We start from the raw sequence: 12,533 nt of genomic DNA, 5'->3' as shown, positions 1-12,533 counted from the left end.
CCCGGGCTCTGATACCAGTTGGGTGGTCTTGGGCCTCTCTCACCCCAAAAGCTAGTTCAAGAGGTAAGGCTTCTCCCACACTTATTAACACACACCCTGCCCCTTCCACAACTAATGTGGGATTAACCTAACATAAATAACAAAAACCAGATCAGTGATGCATTTCCATGTCCATATTGAAACTACCTTAAAACTCAGCGTAGAGGAGTATAAACTTTTCTCTAAGTACAACGATATTTGACACCAATTCATGTTGATCGACGACGGTAACCGTGGTTCTCTAAATTTCAAAAATTATTTCATAAGAGCTGTTGGAATTCTTCCTCAACTGCACTAAAGAAATTGGATGAGCCATCAAACAAGAAAGTGTTGGAATCGGAGCCGATTTTGGCTCGACTTAACTCGTCAAACTCATAAAAGGAACACGCCATTGTGTTCGTCTCGTCAACCTCTTTAATTTAGAGCCAAAAATCACTCAAATTTCGATTCCAGATGAATGAGACATTCAAGTTTAAAGTTTGGACGAGGATTAGTTAAGTTGGGTACTAAAACATCAAAAAGGACAAGTTAGATTGGGGACCATCTGGGCGAAGGGAGCACGTCCAGATATGGAAGCCTCATGTTCAACCCGAGCGTTTGAAAGAGATCGAACGGCTGCACTCTGATTGCTTCGGGATGCCTTTGGGCATCCGCTAGAAGCGTTGGATCCGCGAGATTCAACGACGCGTGTTACCTCTTCGTCGGTCACAAGGTGGGATGCCTGAATCCATCATCTAACGGCTTGCTTCCTAATCTGTTGGGCGCCATTCCATATGGATCTAAGGGTTGAAGTTCTCTCTGAGTTTTTTTTAGCCAAATCCGACGTTCTTGAAACCTGCCGACAGAACCAGTTTTTTTAACTAACTCCTTTCAAGAGTGTGTCCCAAAACCAAAGGGATATGTCCCAAAAACCAAGAGATGTGTCCCAAATGAAAGTGCATATTCGATTCCTATATAAACAACCCAAATTCATTCTAAATATCAGTCAATTCATTTTATTCTTCTCTTCACTTCTGAAATCAGTATTCCAAGGGTGTCAAGAATATAATTCTGGTTTTAGAAATATTCTAGTATATCTATAATTCTGAATAAAGAAGTCTTTGAGTGAATTTTGTCTATTCTCTTCTGAATTAAGTATTCCAAGTGTGTTTGGAATATAATTCTGATTTCAGAAATAGTCATAAGCATTCAAGTATCTAGAAAGATGTAATAACATAAATCAAGGAGCTCATTTTTTTTTACGAAGGTTCGCCCCCTTCCAGAACATTGAAGTACCATCAAAACTCTAAAAAGATAGCCGTTGTATCCCGAAGGCACACGGTTCGTCAGGGTTTGATATTCCGCACTTCGGCATGTTTGTTTTGAGCGTATTATGTTGGGTCGACCTAACGGTCCATGACACATGACATTAATGTCCTGAACAAGGCAAATTGATGATGTAATGCCGATTTCTTGTGTAAATTTTGTTAGGTCGGGTCATTCGAGCCACTTTTTATCAAGCCGAGTAGCATTGTTGATTTGAGATATCACTTTTCGATTACTAGTTGGAGTGATTTAAGATATCACTTTTCAATTACTAGTTGGAGTTACTCCTTCTGATTTTTCATAAACCATGTGATTTTTTTTCATGAAGGATCAAATTACCTTCTTAACAGAAAATTTGACTTACCTCATTCTCTCTCTTTTCATCATCTTCAACTGCTTCTTCGACTCTCTTTAGTTCCATCATCAACTTTTCTCTCCCATTTTTATCTTTTATCATTTCTCTTTCACACCGAAGTGACTTAGGTTTCAAGATAATTTGATAATAATTCTAACTCAAATGTGGCGAAAGGGGATTGACCATCTTGTGAAAATATTTTAAATGTTCCATTAAGGGCCACCATCGATGGTGATCCTTAGTTAAGGAAATAGAAATGGTACCTGATAAAGAAGTGCGAGAGAAGAAGACGAAGAATGACTTAAAGATAGGTGAGAAAATATTTTAAATGTTCTAACTCAAATGTGGCGAAAGGGGATTGACCATCTCGTGAAAATATTTAAATGTTCCTTTAAGGGGCACCATCGATGGTGATCCTTAGTTCAGGAAATAGAAATGGTACTTCATAAAGAAATGCTAGAGAAGAAGATAAAGAATGACTTAAAGATAGGTGAGAAAATATAACAAAAGAGAAATAACTATCTTCATATTATTTTAGATCTTCTCCTATAGGACTTTCAAACTCAAAACTTAGAATGTTACACAGGATTTTAAGAGTTTTGGTTAAAAAATCATCTCTGACGGAGCACTTCATTAGACACTCAATAGGATGTGGAGGTAATTATTTTAGAGATACTTAAGAAGAAATTCTAAATTTAGATTGTCCTCTTAAATTTCTCTAAGCGTCATCTCATCAAACTTTAAAATTTCAACTAATAAAAAACTTTATTTTTGAAGTATATTTCCTAATTAAGTTTAGGAGGATCATGTGTATCGGATAATGTTATTTTAAAGATCTCCATTTGAGAACAAAAAGTTTAGAGTGTCTCCGTTCTGCCACTTAGGAAATATAATCTTAACTGAAACTTGACACCTACGATACTACGTGTTTCTTTCAAAGTGTCCTATTAGAGATGCTTTTATAGATCCAAATTGAGTTTTGCATCAAAGAAAATTTTAATTGAAAAACTCTGAAACTCCTATGCGGCACTAAAAGTTTCAAAGATTGAGTGTTGCATTAAAGATGGTCTAAGAGCATCTCCAATGCAACACTCAACTTACAAAATTCAATTTGACACATAGAACTACTTGAGTTTTTGACAAAAAACACTCTCCAATGCTGGCAATGCAACACTCAACTAGAGTCTCAATATGATGTGGCAACAATAAATATTGAGATACTCAAAAGAAAACTCAATTGTTGTATCTCAATTGGTCCACATCAACATTTTATATATTAAAATAAGAACCAAAAGTAAATATAAAGTAAATGTTGAGTTTTTTTTAGCGTTGCATTGGAGATGAATATTGAATTGAGTATCTCAATAGTGCAACCTAGGAAAGAGAAACTCAACTCATACTTGACACATTGCATTAATTGAGTTTTTGTTGAGTGCTGCATTGGAGATGCTCTAAGATTACCGAAACTCAAGTTCTTTTCCAATCTAACTCTTCACACAATATCATCTTATTTCAATTCTCCTACCAAACATCACAAATCTCATCAAACAAATAAATACCAATTAGAGATTTAGAGATTGAAATCCTAAAAATCAGAATCTTTGATCGATATACTCTTCTCGAAATAAAATAAGGATGTTTACAGAGTAAAATTTGATGTGCTCATCTAACTAACAAAGAATAAGCTCATTCTGTTGCCTGGAGTTTGGCTTTCTCGAAATCAAGTGGACCCCAAATCATATTTTGAGTCGTCCACCCTATTTCTCATCTTTTTTTTCTTCCCGTGGGTCAGCTAAATTAAACTTCTTTTACTTCTCCTCGAGTTTGGTTTTCATCTTTACTGAAAATGTTAAACCAAACGATTTTGGTATAGGGGATTCTGATGGAGATCTATTAAAATCCTCAATAAGATTTTATTGTCTTAATTAGATCAACAACGTTTTTAGCATTTTGAAGTATAGACCATATATGATCAAACAATAATCCCTTTTTCTCTTTCTCTTTAGGATCTTGCTTGAATAACTCTGGGTTGAAGAAGTTGAAAGAGTTATATATACTTATAGTGTCTAGCTGATCGGCAACACTTGGATTTCTATTTTCAACTTTACGCACATGTCCTCTAAAATTATATTAGTATATAATATATCTGACTTCTCCTGCAGCTTTACTGAAACCATATGGAGATACTTCCTCCCAGTGATCAATGGTTCGTCTCCAATGCCATCCACTTTGGATACTTTCTTCAGGTTTTGGAAGTTTGAGAAGTCAGATACGATGAAAGGATTCCTTCAGCAGATTACTCCCTTTGCCATTTGGTGGTGTATGTGGTTAGAGAGGAATAATCGTCTTTTCCGTGATGTTGCTAACTCCACTGATAGAGTTATTATGTCGATCAAGGCCACCATTTTCAACAGGGGCTTGCCGACTAGGTTATTTGAGAATTTATCTGTGGGTTTTTTGTTAAATTTTTGGGAGACTATAGTTTCTAATATGTAAAGTCTCCCATCCTCCGTTTCTTTTGTAGTTCTTTTTTCGTGCTTCCTAAGCACTCGGTTAATATATTATCCTTCGTCAAAAAAATAAATAATCGTGGTCCACCGGAAATTCAAAGACTTGGGCATTCTAATTTGCTGATCACCATAGTTGGTGGCCATATTTTTCTCAAAAACTTAAAAAAACAGAATAGATAATGCATTTCGTTTTTACTATTACCTTCTACCGAATCTTGAGATGCCTGTATAAAGATGTTACATAAAGAAATGTCTTCGTTGGTGGAAAATAAAGGCCACAAGCTAGGTTATTTTCTCTACTTGCCATGTTTGTAAGGTGAGACTGATCTAGATATGTTAAAATGTGTAGAAAGGATAGATATGTTACGCCATTAAAAGTTTGTATGTATTTATAGATAAATTATAGGGAAGATGGATAAGTTGTAAAGAGAGAGAGTTAAAATTTGTAGTCTAAATGAAGGGACAACTCTTGGTGAAAGTTATAAAAGATGTGAGTTCGGTAGAGCTAAACTTGCTGATAAAACTTGGTAGAAGCTGCAAAAGGGGATCGATTAAACATTAGATTGGGCAGTTAAAGTTGACGGGATAAGACTTGGTGAAAACTGCATGAGATGACGAGCTTAAGATAAGACTCGATAGAGACAAGAGTTGGTAAAAACTACAAAAGAGGATGGGTCAAATATAAGATTGAATTGAAATTTGGTTATAAATTGTATCTCTGTACTACTCTTTTTATCAAAAAAGTTTTATATTTCTCTACTCTATCTGTATAACAACATTAAATTATGGTGAGGACACATCTTATGATCCAAGTATTATATTAAACTTAAAACAATTTGAAGATTAATGTAGCTGGCAAAATAACATTAGGATTTTTTGCTAAGTGGGACCGTGACAAGTCAGAGATTGGATGACCTACAGGAAGATTTTCTATTTTTAGCAGTTTCAGAATATTAGTGGCTTTAGGGAAGATTTTCTAGTTTTTAGCCGTTTCCCAGTTTTGGTTGTTTTCTTAGTTTTTAGCAGTATTCTAAATTCTAGTTATTTTAGGGTTTTAGTATTTGTAGACTTCTATTATTTTAGGGTTTCTAGCCTATAAATAGGTCATTATGTTCATTGTTAAGGGAGCTTAGTTTATTGAACAAATTTTCATTTGATTTAATCAATCATAAAGGAGCTATCTCTATACTTTAATCTTTTGCCTACTATGCGCTCCATCAGTTGGTACCAGAGCTTGTGTCGATCTTTAACAATGCCATCGAGAAGACAACCTGCTAGAGGTAGGGAGAATCCCATGGATATTGTTAATGAAAGAGTTGAAGCTATGAATTAACGATTAAACGGTGTTGACGAATGACGGCAACAGATGACTCGAATGATGGAAGGATTGATACAATGGTTGGATGCGTTGATTGTTCATCAACGGCAATCGACTTCACCAAATCGTCACACGACAAGGGATAATGGATTACGGACGATGATTACGATAACCCTTTTGCTAGAGACGTTCGGGGAAGAAGGAACCACACCAACCATGATTCTCGGAAGTGGGAGCGGGGTTGAGGATTGATATCCCGAAATTCGGAGGGCGTGGTCAAACTGAAGAATTTTTTTGACTGGATAACTGTGGTTGACGAAATTCTAGAGTTTAAAGAGGTACCCCATGATAGACAGGTTGCTCTTGTGGCTACTAGACTTCGTGACAAAGCTGCTGCATGGTGGCAGCAACACAAGTTGCTGCGGTCCAGAATAGGAAAATCAAAGTAGATGAAGAAATACATGCGTGCAGTTTTTCTTCCACATAACTACACTAAGTTAATGTATCGAAAATTGCAACAATTGAAGTAAGGGTCCCTTACTATATACGAATATACTATTGAGTTTCACTTTTTGATTTCTCGCAATGAACTTGCTGAAACAGAAGAACAATTAGTAGCTCGTTACATTGGTGGTCTTGAGGAAGATTATCAGGATACAATCAATATGTTTGATCCATTCACGATATCAGATTCTCATCAACGTGCCCTAATTTGTGAGAAACAAGAAAAAACAAGAGGTAGAGGAACATCCTGGGATACGGTGCCTGGAAGAAGTCTTGTGAGGTTAGGCCAACAAAGGTAGCTACGAGACAACAAAATAGTCAGACTAATTCATCTCAAACTAGCGGCCCGACTATTCGGTGTTTTCAGTGTGGCAAACTTGGTCATCGGACAAATCAATGTCCAAAAGGAAGACCTCGCGGTAAGGGGTTGTACATGGGTAACACTACACAAGAGAAGACAGATCAAAAAGATGTTGGTGATCCTGTGTATGATGATGTTGAATCGGAAGAATTCGTTGAGGGAGATGTTGGACCACTACTGGTAGTTAGACGGTTATGTTATGCACCACGTAGCCTTGAAGAGAAAGATTGGTTACAGAATAATATCTTCCAATCTACTTGCACAATCGGAGAGAAGGTGTGTAAACTAATCATTGTATCTGGTACGTTTGAGAACGTTATTTTCGAAAAGGAGGTAACCAAACTTAACTTGAAGACAGAACGACACCCGAATCCCTACACATTATCATGGCTTAAGAAGAGAATTCAGGTAATTGTTTCTAAACGGTGTCTTGTTTCCTTTTCTGTGGGAAGAAAATATCGTGATAGTGTATGGTGTGATGTCGTCGTTATGGATGCGTGTCATCTATTATTTGGTAGACCTTGGTAGTTCTATAGGTCGGCTCTTCATGATGGTCGAAAGAACGCTTATAGTATCTATTTGACAAGAAGAAAATTATATTGCTACCACGTAGAGAGATCCCGCCTACAATTGAGAAAGGTGAATATTCAAATTTGTTATTTTAGAGGTTGTTCATTGAGGAGGTTGAACAAACTGATGTTGGATATATGATGATTAGGAAGGAAAGTAGTATTGTGGATGACATGATTCCATATTCTGTTCGCCCAACATTGGAAGAATTTGCGAATGTTTTCTTTACAGATCTATCTGATAGTTTACCACCTCTGAAGGATGTTCAACATCAAATTAATCGAGTTTCCAGTGCGTAAGTGTGGCAATTAAATCCGACCAGATGGTTTTTCGTCCAAATCCGCCCCTAATGGAACGGGTTTTACTGCCCCGTTTATTAAACGGGGCGGGGATGGTATGAAGGTAAACTTTTTTATCGGGTTCGGGCCGAGTATGAGATTTAGTTGTAAAACCCGCCCCGCCTCGATTATATATGTTATCTCATATCTGTTATAGATTATAGTCTTAATCAAGTTTTAGAAACTTTGATTAGATAATAACCTTAAATAAAAGAAACAAGACTAACTTATTTGGTATGTGAAGAGCCTATTCTTTCCAACTTCTCAATTTTTCCAAGATTAGTCTATTCCCAAAGCTCCCACTTTACATAAATCAATCAATGTTTCCATTTTTCTTTATTGTTGTGAAGAGCCCAAATCCTTCGATGTTGATACTCCAACAGTTGTATAACCCTTACTTAAGAGAGAGAGAAAGGGGAAAAATCGATCAACACCAAATTCCCAACCAAAAGAACCAATCATACCTTCAAGTAGGTCACTGTTTTGCCATTAACCATTCTTTTCTCTAGTGATGTTTATGTGGCTTTGTCTTTGTTGGTGAACAAAGCATCTCATTTGGGAAACTATTTTTAAAGTAGAACCCAAAAGTAAAGCAATCTCATTCTTATATTTCCTTTTGTTCTTACTTTGAAGGTTTTTTAATTTAATTAACATTCTGGATTGCAGTTAATTACTTCATCTTTTCATTCATCAGGATCTTGGTCTTTCCTGAGGTCAGATTTTTTTCTTCAAGTTATTAAACTTTCATAATAGCTTCAATCCATATATGATAGTCTTCAATTTGATGGATATATGATAATTTCTAAGCTAATTTTGATTGTTTTTGCAGTATCTATATGTGATATTATTCAATTTTTTTTTTTTGTTGAAATAGTGATATTATTCAATTGGTATCTTCCTTTTCCTAATGAAATTAAGTTAATTGAGAATCTAGATGAGATTTTTATTAATTATACCGGTGCGTTCTTCGATTTTACTCGTGGTGGATCCATTCTTAATAAACCAATCAATTCAAATCTTAACCTCTCTTTCTTTCTCTCTAAGGTGTGAAAATTGGGCAAGAGTGAAAATAACTACTTCTTTGTTTTTAATCTAGTTACTTTAGTGAATGATTGTTTATAGCTGTTTCTGATGAATTCATTAACTGCAATTAGGTAAGTATGTCATATTAGTTCTGATTAATTTTTTGTATATGCTAAACTCTTTGCTTACTTCAACATTTCTTTATATATTCACAGAAAGAAACATGATATTGGGGAGTAGTATATTGATTATGTCTAATTTGTTATCATATTCAACTTTTTTCTTTTTTGAATGTTATAAATTCAACGTCGCTTAGTTAATTCGACCATGGTTTCTACTTTTAGGTACTTATGGCAGAAAATACACAACAAAAACCATCACCAATAATTGAGTCACCACTTGTGAGTCCAACTCTTGAAACACTCGTAGACTTGACACAAAAATCACCTGCCCACTCAACAAAGGTTTCATCCGTGAAGACGAAGTTGAAGAGAAAGGTGACTTCTTCAGTTTGGAATGAGTTTAAGAAAGTAGTAGAGGATGGAAAAAATTTGACTATGTGTCACCATTGCAAGTCGAAACTTAAGGCAGATAGTAAGAATGGAGCGACACATTTACATACATATTTGAAAAGGTGTTCGAAAAAAAGTAATGTTGATATACGACAACATTTGTTATCTGTTGCGGAAGGTAGTGCTAGTGGTGATGGGAAGGTCAAATTGGTCACTGCACATTTGATCAAGAACTATCAAGAAAAGAACTTGCAAAGGCTATCATTTTGCACGAGTATCCTCTTAGCATAGTTGAGCATGTTGGGTTTAGACGAGTTTTAATTCTCTTCAACCTCTCTTTAAAATAGTGAGTCGCAACACTATCAGAAGTGATATACTAAAGCTTCATGAAGTAGAAAAAATAAAATTATACCATTTGCTTGATCAACTTCAATATCGAGTAAGCATATATAAAAAAATTATTTGCTTATTTATACGTACATATTTAATTTTATGATGCTTCTAATTAGTATGTTTTTAGGTTTGTGTATGTACCTGCTCCTCATAACAAAGAAGTGCTTTGTGATTATCTTATGAATTGTTTGTTGGACTGGAATTTAGATAGAAAAATATCTACAATTACCTTGGACAATGCTTTAACTAATGATGCATTAATCGATATTATGCTGGAAAAATTAGCTGCAAGTGATTCGTTGCTTTTAAATGGAAAATTACTTCATATGCTTGTGCGGCACATATACTGAATTTAATAGTTAAAGATGGACTAGATGTAATTAGTGGAGCAATTACGAGGGACAACCACTCAAAGTAGAGTGGAGAAATTTGAAGAAGCAGCTAGTCAGTTGAAAATCTCATGCACAAAGAAGTTGTCACTTGATTGAAAAACTCGTTGGAATTCTAAATATTTGATGCTCGAATCAGCGATTTATTATAAAGATGTATTTCCACGTTTGAAGGTACGGGAAAAACTTTACACATCTTTACCACCAGACGTTGATTGGAATTCAACAAAAGATATTTGTGGAAGATTAAAGTTATTCTATTCAATCACCGAAGTATTCTCTGGGACTAGATAACCTACTTCGAATTTTCTTTTTCCGAAAGTATGGGAGATAAAATTAGCTATGCGTAGTTGGTGTTGTTCTGGAAATGAGGTGGTTCAAAAAATGGCAGAAAATATGATGGACAAGTTCAATAAGTATTGGAATGATTGTCATGTTGTTGCAGGATTAGCATTAATTCTCGATCCTCGCTGTAAACTTAAATTCTTAGAACATGGATTTCGTAAGATATTTGGGTTAGAATATTTATCTTATTTAGAATCGATGAACAAAGCTTCTTATGATTTACTTTTTGAGTACCAAGTTAAGTTCCAATCAAATAATGAAGCTAGTGAGGTTGGTGGTTCAAGTGAAACAACTACTTGTGAAAAACAAAGTGCAGAATGAGATCTTTTTTCTGAATACGACATCCTCGTTAGTGATCATTTGTCAAGAGGTGTAAATGGGAAATCGGAATTGGACCATTACTTGGAAGAAAATGTTATCCCTCGTAGCCCAGATTTTGATGTTCTAAATTGGTGGAAGACAAACGGGAGTAAATATCCAACATTACAATTGATTGCTCGAGACATCCTCGCTATACCTATATCAACGGTTGCATCTGAATCGGCATTTAGTACAAGCGGTAGAGTAGTAAGTGCATATGGTAATAAACTTAGTCCAAACGTTTTGGAGGCATTAGTGTGTACACGAGATTGGGAATGGACCGCAATAGAAGGTAAAAAGATTCTTACTTTTATTTACCAAAATTCGAACTTACTAATGTTATTTTTTTATTCAATTTCATATGTTCATTTAATAATAAAATTGAACGTTTTGTAATTAATTCTCGCCAAACAGGTACAACTTCTACAATTCGTAGAACAACAATAAGTGATGAAGAATTAGATGAAAAGTAAGAGATCTCTAAAATGAATATTTGATTTGATATATAATTTTCTTTATTAAACTCTAATGCAATTTTTTTTTCTTTTCCAGTTAAGAAACAAATTTTCGTTCTTTGGATGATGGATGAGTTATTTCGATACGGATAATCTTAGAATTTGTGGTTTCTTATTTTGTATTATCTAATTAGTTGTTGTTCTTATGGTGGATGAGTTCGAAACTCTTATAGAATTTTGTTAACAATGATATAATTTTAGTTGAAACCGTTTTTTTGAATTAAAACAAAATAAATTTCTACGGGAATCAGACCCGACCCGGTTCATATTAAACGGGGCGGGGCGGTAATGGTAAGACCACTTTTAATCAGGACAGTTTCGGTATTTAAATACCCACCCTGATTAACAATTGGGACGGTTATGGTAAAACATGTTTACTAACGGGACAAAATCGGGAAGGGGGTGATCCGTTCCAAACCCGCCTCGTTGACACCCCTACAGTGCGACTTTACCGAATAGAGTTTATTATAGGATGAGTCCAGAGGAACACGTGGAGTATGAGGAGGGCGAGTATGTTTGCGTTGTTTTAACCGAAGATAGATTCCCAGTGGGCGAATATAACAAGTTATCAGCAAAGAAAATCAGACCATTAGAGATACTTGAGAAGATTAAGCCGAATGCTTATCGTTTGAAATTGCCAAGTCTGTGCACTCCTCAGATGTTTTTAAGGTCAAACACTTATTACCATATTCTGGAAATAATTCGGATGAGGACGATTCAAATTCAAGGTCGAATTCTGTCCAACCCGGGGAGGATGATGCAACTGACAAAATGCCATTAGGATTTTATGCTAAGTGGGACTGTGACAAGTCAGGGATTGGATGACCTACAAGAAGATTTTCTTTTTTAGCAGTTTCAGAATATTAGTTGTTTGAGGGAAGATTTTCTAGTTTTTAGCAGTTTCCCAGTTTTGGTTGTTTTCTAATTAGATTTTAGCAGTTTTCTAAATTCTAATTATTTTAGAGTTTTACTCCCTCCGTCCCATTTTGTTTGTAGTTTTGGGGAATTCAACTTATCAAGGAGACCTTATTTATTGTTGACAAAAAGAAACACTTTTCTAAACTATCCTCATTTAATTTAGAGTATCTCATTAAATATAACATTAGTAGAAGTGTAGAACCAATTAGATTTTTTATTGGTATTGAAATTAAAGGATAGTTTTGGAAGTGTCATCATTTTAATATTAGAATGAATGTTATAAAAGAAAAGTGACCAAACATTTTGGGATATCCATAAACGGAATAACAACCAAACAAAATGGGGCGGAGGGAGTAGTATTTTTAGACTTCTATTATTTTAGGGTTTCTAGCCTAAAAAGTATGCCATTTATGTTCATTGTTAAGGGAGCTTAGTTTAGTGAATAAAATTTCGTTTGATTTAATCAATCATAGAGGACCGATCTCTATACTTTAATCTTTTGCCTACTATGCACTGCATCAAAGATGAACAACAACAACAAGAATTTCTTGCATATTTAAATACTACTTGTCACAATGTTATGGTTGCTATGATACATTTCACAGTATTTCTTCTTTTAAAAATTATTAAAAAAATCATGCCTCTTCTTAATTTCATTTATTTTTCTTTTAGAGCATCGACCATCTTATATGTTATTTTCCTGGTTTTCATTTACAATTTGTCTATTCTGTCTTGACAAAACCAGCGTTTGTTTGATTTCCAACACTGAAGTGAGCAG

At 35.0% G+C, this 12,533-nt stretch overlaps 1 pseudogene across 1 annotated transcript; it reads left to right on the top strand.

The window, feature by feature from the left end:
- Window positions 1-7,772: 7,772 nt before the first annotated feature.
- Window positions 7,773-11,662, top strand: LOC147544678 (uncharacterized; annotated as a pseudogene). Its single transcript, XR_015223552.1, has 7 exons — window positions 7,773-7,874; window positions 7,967-8,013; window positions 8,668-9,311; window positions 9,436-9,519; window positions 10,063-10,132; window positions 10,316-10,614; window positions 11,496-11,662. The product of XR_015223552.1 is annotated as an uncharacterized LOC147544678 (transcript).
- The last annotated feature ends 871 nt before the right edge of the window (window positions 11,663-12,533 follow it).

This window comes from Eschscholzia californica, unplaced genomic scaffold, assembly GCF_041429995.1.
Source record: "Eschscholzia californica isolate CP2 unplaced genomic scaffold, dmEscCali1.0.p SCAF_4, whole genome shotgun sequence".
Lineage (NCBI taxonomy): Eukaryota > Viridiplantae > Streptophyta > Magnoliopsida > Ranunculales > Papaveraceae > Eschscholzia > Eschscholzia californica.
Note: the sequence above shows the minus strand (reverse complement) of the source record. Positions and strands in the feature narration are given on the sequence as shown.